This window comes from Musca vetustissima, unplaced genomic scaffold (assembly GCF_032173495.1).
Source record: "Musca vetustissima isolate MV318-11 ecotype Yass unplaced genomic scaffold, APGP_CSIRO_Mvet_v1 utg109262, whole genome shotgun sequence".
NCBI lineage: Eukaryota > Metazoa > Arthropoda > Insecta > Diptera > Muscidae > Musca > Musca vetustissima.
In genome coordinates this window covers 48,596-55,032 of record NW_026885972.1, presented here as the reverse complement: position 1 = coordinate 55,032, position 6,437 = coordinate 48,596, and positions in this window count along the sequence as shown.

The following is a 6,437-nucleotide window of genomic DNA, read 5'->3' as shown; positions in this document are numbered from 1 at the left end:
GGATCATTGTAGGGATGTAGGGTTAGGGTCAGGATTCAGTTTAACAAATTAATACTTATGGGTACTAAATGGTACTAAATTTGGTACAATTTGAATTTTAGGTGAACCAATAGAGCTAGAATCATGAAAATTTGAGTCAGGATCACTGTGGGGGTATAGAATTGGGGTATGTAGGAAGTTTTGGAAATTCGTACTACTATGTACTAAATTTGGTACAATTACAATTGTGGGTGAAGTGATAGAGTTGAAATCATGAAATTTAGTATCAATGTGGAAATTCGTACTACTATGTACTAAATTTGGTACAATTTGAATAGTGGGTTAACCGATAGTGTTGGAATCCTGAAACTTGGATTTAGGATCACTATGGGGGTGTTGGTTTGGGTTAAGTAGGAAGTTTTGGAAATTCGTACTACTGTGCACTAAAGTTGGTACTATTTGAATTGTGGGTCGACCGATAAAGTTGGAATCTTGAAACTTAAATTTAGGATGGCTGTGGGGGTGTAGGATTGGGGTATGTAGGAAGTTTTGGAAATTGGAACAACTATGTACTAAATATGGTACAATTTGAATTGCGGGTGCACCAATGGAAATGGAATCCTGAAACTTGGATTTAGGATGACTGTGGGAGTGTAGGTTTGGGTAGAAAGGAGGTTTCGGAAATAAGTACTACTATGTACTAAATTTGGTACAATTGAATTGTGGGTGAACCGATATAGTTAGAATCCTTAAACATGGATTTAGGATCACTGTGGGGGTGTAGGATTGGGGTATGTAGGAAGTTTTGAAAATTCGTACTACTGTGTACTAAATGTGGTACAATTTAAATTGTGGGTGAACCCATAGAATTTGAATCCTGAAATGTGAATTTGGAATCATTGTAGGGGTGTAGGATCGGGGTATGCGTGAAGTTTTGTTGGATGGTTGGAGAGGGTACTTATGGAAATATTGTGTGCTAAATAGAAAATTTGGATTTGTGTGAACCTTTAGAGCTCGAATCATGAAATTTGGTACTAAGTGGTAGTCAAATTTAATTTATGGTCGATATTAATGTGTGGATTGTTTTTTTCTGACATGTGCAGTTTGCTGTGAAAATAAAATAATATGTTAATACATGTTTAAATATTTCCTATATTCGCTAAAAAAAAGTTGCGGGCATATAGGACATGAAAAAATATTTTTAAAAAATTCAAGCCTATATATAGGTCATGGAAAAATATTCTTTAAAAGATCCACTCCTATATAGGCTATGAAGAACAATTTTTAGAAAATCCTCACCTGTAAATTGTCGTTCTTAAATTGTCCTTGGACGCAATCCTTACTATATTCAAATTTAACAGAATTGTTTTTACAAGCCTTTGAATACAAATGAAATTCCTTTTCAATTTTTTCCCTTTCATTTCATAATCCATATTTATTGAAAAAGTTTTTTTCATTTTATTATAGAATATATATTTCTTTGAATTGAAATACAATATATATTTCGAAACATACGTTTGTAAGTTGAATACATTTTGTATAACACAACATTTTTCTTTCATATTTTCATCAACCAATTCCATTAGCTATTGTTCCCAACTAACACACAATGAAGTCTTTGTGTGTCACGTTCTAGAGCTTCAAATGATATAATCAATTTCTTAGATATGATATTTGATGATTTTTACACCCAAACACACACACATATATTCAAGAATTCGTATGTGTATTATTATGTTGGGGTCGGCACATTAATGTTCATGGTGTGTGTGTGTGAGTGCTAAACAATAGAAGTTATTGTTTGATTGTCATTGTGAATATGAAATACTGAATGAAGTCCTACAACACTAATTAACTTAGTTCTGAAGATCAAAAATATACACTGCATGTGTTAGTTGTGTACAAATTCCATGAAACTTTCATTAACAGGTGAATGTTGAATGGAATTCATAAGTACTGAGGCATAAGAAGTTTGGGTTTTATGTTACAGTTCACTATCGATAATTGTAACGCACTAACATTAAAAATATCCTCACTAGAAACTTTTATAAAATTAATTTATCTGCGGTCCACTGTAGTTAACAAATTGTAAGGATACTAGTGTAGATTTTTTACAAAATTATTATGTTCATATGAACACTACATATGATTGTCATAATATTTACATACACATATTTGAACAATACATATGTGTCAGTATATGTCCAAGCTGATGTTGCTACAGTAAACATTTCCTTTTTCCTTATCGAATATGTTGGCATGTGCAAAAGGTTTATATTTTTGTACTTGGCTTTTTGTTCATCCATTCCAAAGGATAATCTTTTAATCTACTTATCTCACAAGGACAATGGAAAGTGTTTTACATAGGTTACCGTTAAGAGTTATGAAATATAATTTCCTCTTTCAGATAACTCTGTTATATAAGGCAACAATTGAATAACTTTAAAGAGGAATTATATGAACCATTCAAAAAACATTACAAAAAAAATATTCTTTAAAAAATCCACGCCTTTTATAGTCATTGAAAAAAAATATTCTTTAAGAAATCCCTAGGATACTTACTTAGCTGGCTTGTTTCAGAACTTTCGTTCCATAAGCCGAGCTTCAGATCCGTATAACAGCACGGGTAGTATCAGCGTCTTGTAGAGTGTGAGTTTGGTCTGGCGGGAGTTGGCCTTTCTGTTGAGTTGTTTGCTCAGACCATAGTAGCATCGGTTGGCCATCACTATCCTTCTCCGAATTTCAAAACTGATTTCATTCGTTTATTTTATGGCGGTACCAAGGTATTTAAAATCTTTGACTGCCTCAAAGCTGTAGTTCTCAAGTTCCACAGTTGGTCCGAGTCTACTGGACGTCTTGCGCGTTGATACCACTAGCTTGGTCTTCTCGCCGTTTAGTGCCAGACCCACTTTTGCAGACTCCTTTTCAATTTGTTCAAAGGTGGTTGTTACCGCTCTCAATGTTCGACCCATTATGTCGATGTCGTCGGCGTAGACGAGTAACATGTATTGTTTGGTGTACAGAGTGCCATTTCTGCTCACTTTTGCCTCTCGTATGACCTTTTCCAGCAGGACGTTAAAAAGGTCACACGACAAACTATCACCTTGTCTGAATCCTCGTTCGGTATTAAAGGGCTCCGAGAGGTCCTTTGCCACATTAACAGCTGATCTTGTGCCACTTAAAGTTATCCTGCATAGCCATATTAATATTGCCGGAATGCAAAACGCAGACATGGCTTTATACACCTCTGAACGGATAGGGCTGTCGAATGCGGCTTTATAGTCGACGAATAGGTGGAATGTGTCGATGTGATTTTCGTGTGTTTTTTTCCAGGATTTGACGCAGAGTGAAAATCTGGTCAATTGTGGATTTGCCAGGTCTGAAGCCACATTGGTATGGTCCAATAATGTCATTGACCATTGGGTTCAGTCGTTCACACAGCACGCTGGATAGCACTTTATATGCGATGGGAAGGAGACGTATTCCTCTATAGTTATCAGATATCGTCTTGTATCCTTTTTTGTGCACTGGACACAGGATGCTGAGATTCCAATCATTGGGCATGCATTCCTCTAGCCAAATTCTACAAATCAGCTGGTGCATGCTCCTTACCAGCATCTGACCACCAGTCTTGAATAGTTCGGCTTGTAACCCATCGACACCTGCTGCTTTATTATTCTTCAGCCGATTGATTGCTATTCTGACTTCATCTTGGCTAGGTGGTATATACTCTATACCGTCATCTATTATTGGTTCTGGGGTATGCTACTACTATTTGATACCACAAGTTTTTCAAAATGCTTCTTCCAGATCCATCCTCTGCACGCTGTTTGTATCTGTCACCAGGTTTCCTTCTTCATCTCTACAGGAGAATGTCCCTGCACTAAATCCTTCGGTTTGGTGTTTTCATTCTGGCTCCTGTACATCTCGATTTGCTCACGCACACGTTTTTTCTTGCTCTTTCTTCTTTTTTCTGAAAATACCTTTATCCTCTCTCCTTTTCTCTCGATAGTTCTCCATCGCATTACGTGTGTCCGCAGGGTTGCCCTATACGCTGCGTTTTTCATATCAGTAGCATTACGACACTCCTGATCGTACCACGGATTTCTTGATGGTGGTCTTTGGTAAACAAGTGTTGCTTTTGCTGCAGTTTGTGGGGACTGGGCAATTCTCTGCCATTGTGCTTCTATATTATTATTGAGACAAGGGGTGCTTTCGTCAAGCAGTTGGGTAAGTTAAGCGGAGTAGGCTTCTGCTATCTGTTGTGTTTGCAGCTTTTCGACGTCAAATTTCCGTGTTACTTTAAATCGCACCTTTGCTGCTACATTAAGACGGGTGCGTACCTTGGGTGCCACAAGACCTTGTGTATATCGATATGCCTTGTGTATATCGATATGCTTGAATCTGGTGCTGCTAACTATCATGTTTTTTGCTTCCGCGAAGTCAATCAACCTCATGCCGTTGTCTGATGTTTCTTCATGGAGGCTGAAATTTCCGACGGTGGGGCCAAAGATATTTTCCCTTCTGATTTTTGCATTAAAATCTCCTAGCATTAAAATCTCGGAGCATGGCCGCAATTGAGACTGATGTAGAAGAACTTCGCCTTTATACGGATTATAGCAATTCGCTCATCTACTGGGGTGAATCTGGAGACGAGATCTTTTATTCTCCTATTAACCATAAATCCGCAGCCAAATTCATGTCTCGTTTCATGGCAGCTATAATACAGGGCGTAATCATCTGATTTACTTACGCCAGTCCCTTTCTATCACATTTCCTGTAAGGCAATAATATCGGCTTTGTACTTCTTGAGTACATCCGTCAAAACGAACACTGTGCCTGTTCTGTACAACGTGCGCTCATTCCAAGTGCAGATTCGCAGATCGTGGTTCTTTATGCGTTAGCGGGGTCAACATTAGGGGGTTTGGTTTTCTTTTTCTTTGCTTTTTCATAGTAGGTTGGGTTTTCCGAGAGTGGGCACATTCCCTAGGATAGTCATCGAAAAAAATTCTTTAACAAATCTATGCCTTATGTAGTCATGGAAAAAGTATTATTTAAAAATCCAAGTCTTATATAGAGCTGGAAAATATCCTTTTAAATATTCTCTTTCTCTTTTTTAAAATGGCATTTTTAATTTGTTTACAAATTAACATTTTTATGGTTCAACGCCTTCCTCCTACCACCCAGAAAAAAATTAGCTTTTCACAAAAATGTCAATAAAAATCTCCAAGAATGTCATAAATCTAACAGGGAACAAGGAAACAAACATAACAAAGATGATGATGGTGATGATGACCACAAAAGTATTTCACCCTTTTTTCTCAAAGTTATTTAAGCAAGAACATTCTTGTAGCCACTTTGAACCCTTAAAGGAATGTACATATTTGACAAGGGTATTCAAATAAGATTGTTTGTATTTAAAAGAGTGTGTGTGTGTGAGTGTGGACCCGTTTCCTTAACGGATTTCCAGACACTTTAAATACATTTGTGTTTGAAGAAATGTATTTTTATGTGGAGTATCTTCGATAAAGTTTCAATTTAAATTCCAAATCCTTGAAGGAGACAAATCAATAAAAGTTTTAATGTATGGAACATTGTTGTAAGGCGTTTGTGGTAATAGCCTTAATGGAGGTGCCTTTAAACAGGAGAAACTTATTTGGAATATAAAATTGCTTACATATTTCTTATTCAACAGGCTAATTTAAAGTTGTATTTCTTTTTGGTCCACACAAACGTGGGGCGTAAAACCTTAATCCGCTAGATGGGAATTAAATTAAATTTTAAATTTTGCTAGTTTTTTGTGATTTACGGGTTAATTTTTAAATAATCAAATATAATTAGGAATCCTTTTAACCAAAATTACAAATAATTGCCTTTGGGGTAAACATGATTTTGTTTGTAAAAAGAGTATTTAGCAGAAATTAAAAATGCTTCAAGTGAGATTAATGTCTTTTTGTATCCTTGACAACGAGAGTCTATTATGAATACAAATAATATTATGTTCTGGCAACATTTGAGTGGTATTCAATATGAATATTTAAATAGGATACGACTATAGTCAATGTACGTGACTATTAAGAGTGCAAGGATACTTTACTTAAGGGGACCCCCCATTCTCGGGGTCAACATTTTTTTTTTGATTTAATTCGAATCTACACTGATTCAAGAATGTCCCTACAAAATTTCAAGTGAAAATCTCAAGAGCTTTTAAAAATATAGCCGATTTATTGTGTCAGCATCAAGTGACGGCTAAAGGGTTTCTAAAACTTTAAACGCGTTTTTCTCTTTTGCGAATGGCGGGCACGATAACTCAAAAACTAATAACCCAATCGATTCCAAATTTTTACACGTTTCTCTGTGAGTGTGTAGCTATCGTATGAACTAGGATAAAGTCAATCGGTGAAGATCTTCCTTATTTTTTAACTTTGTTTTTGGTTAAAAATCGCCGAAGTCAATAA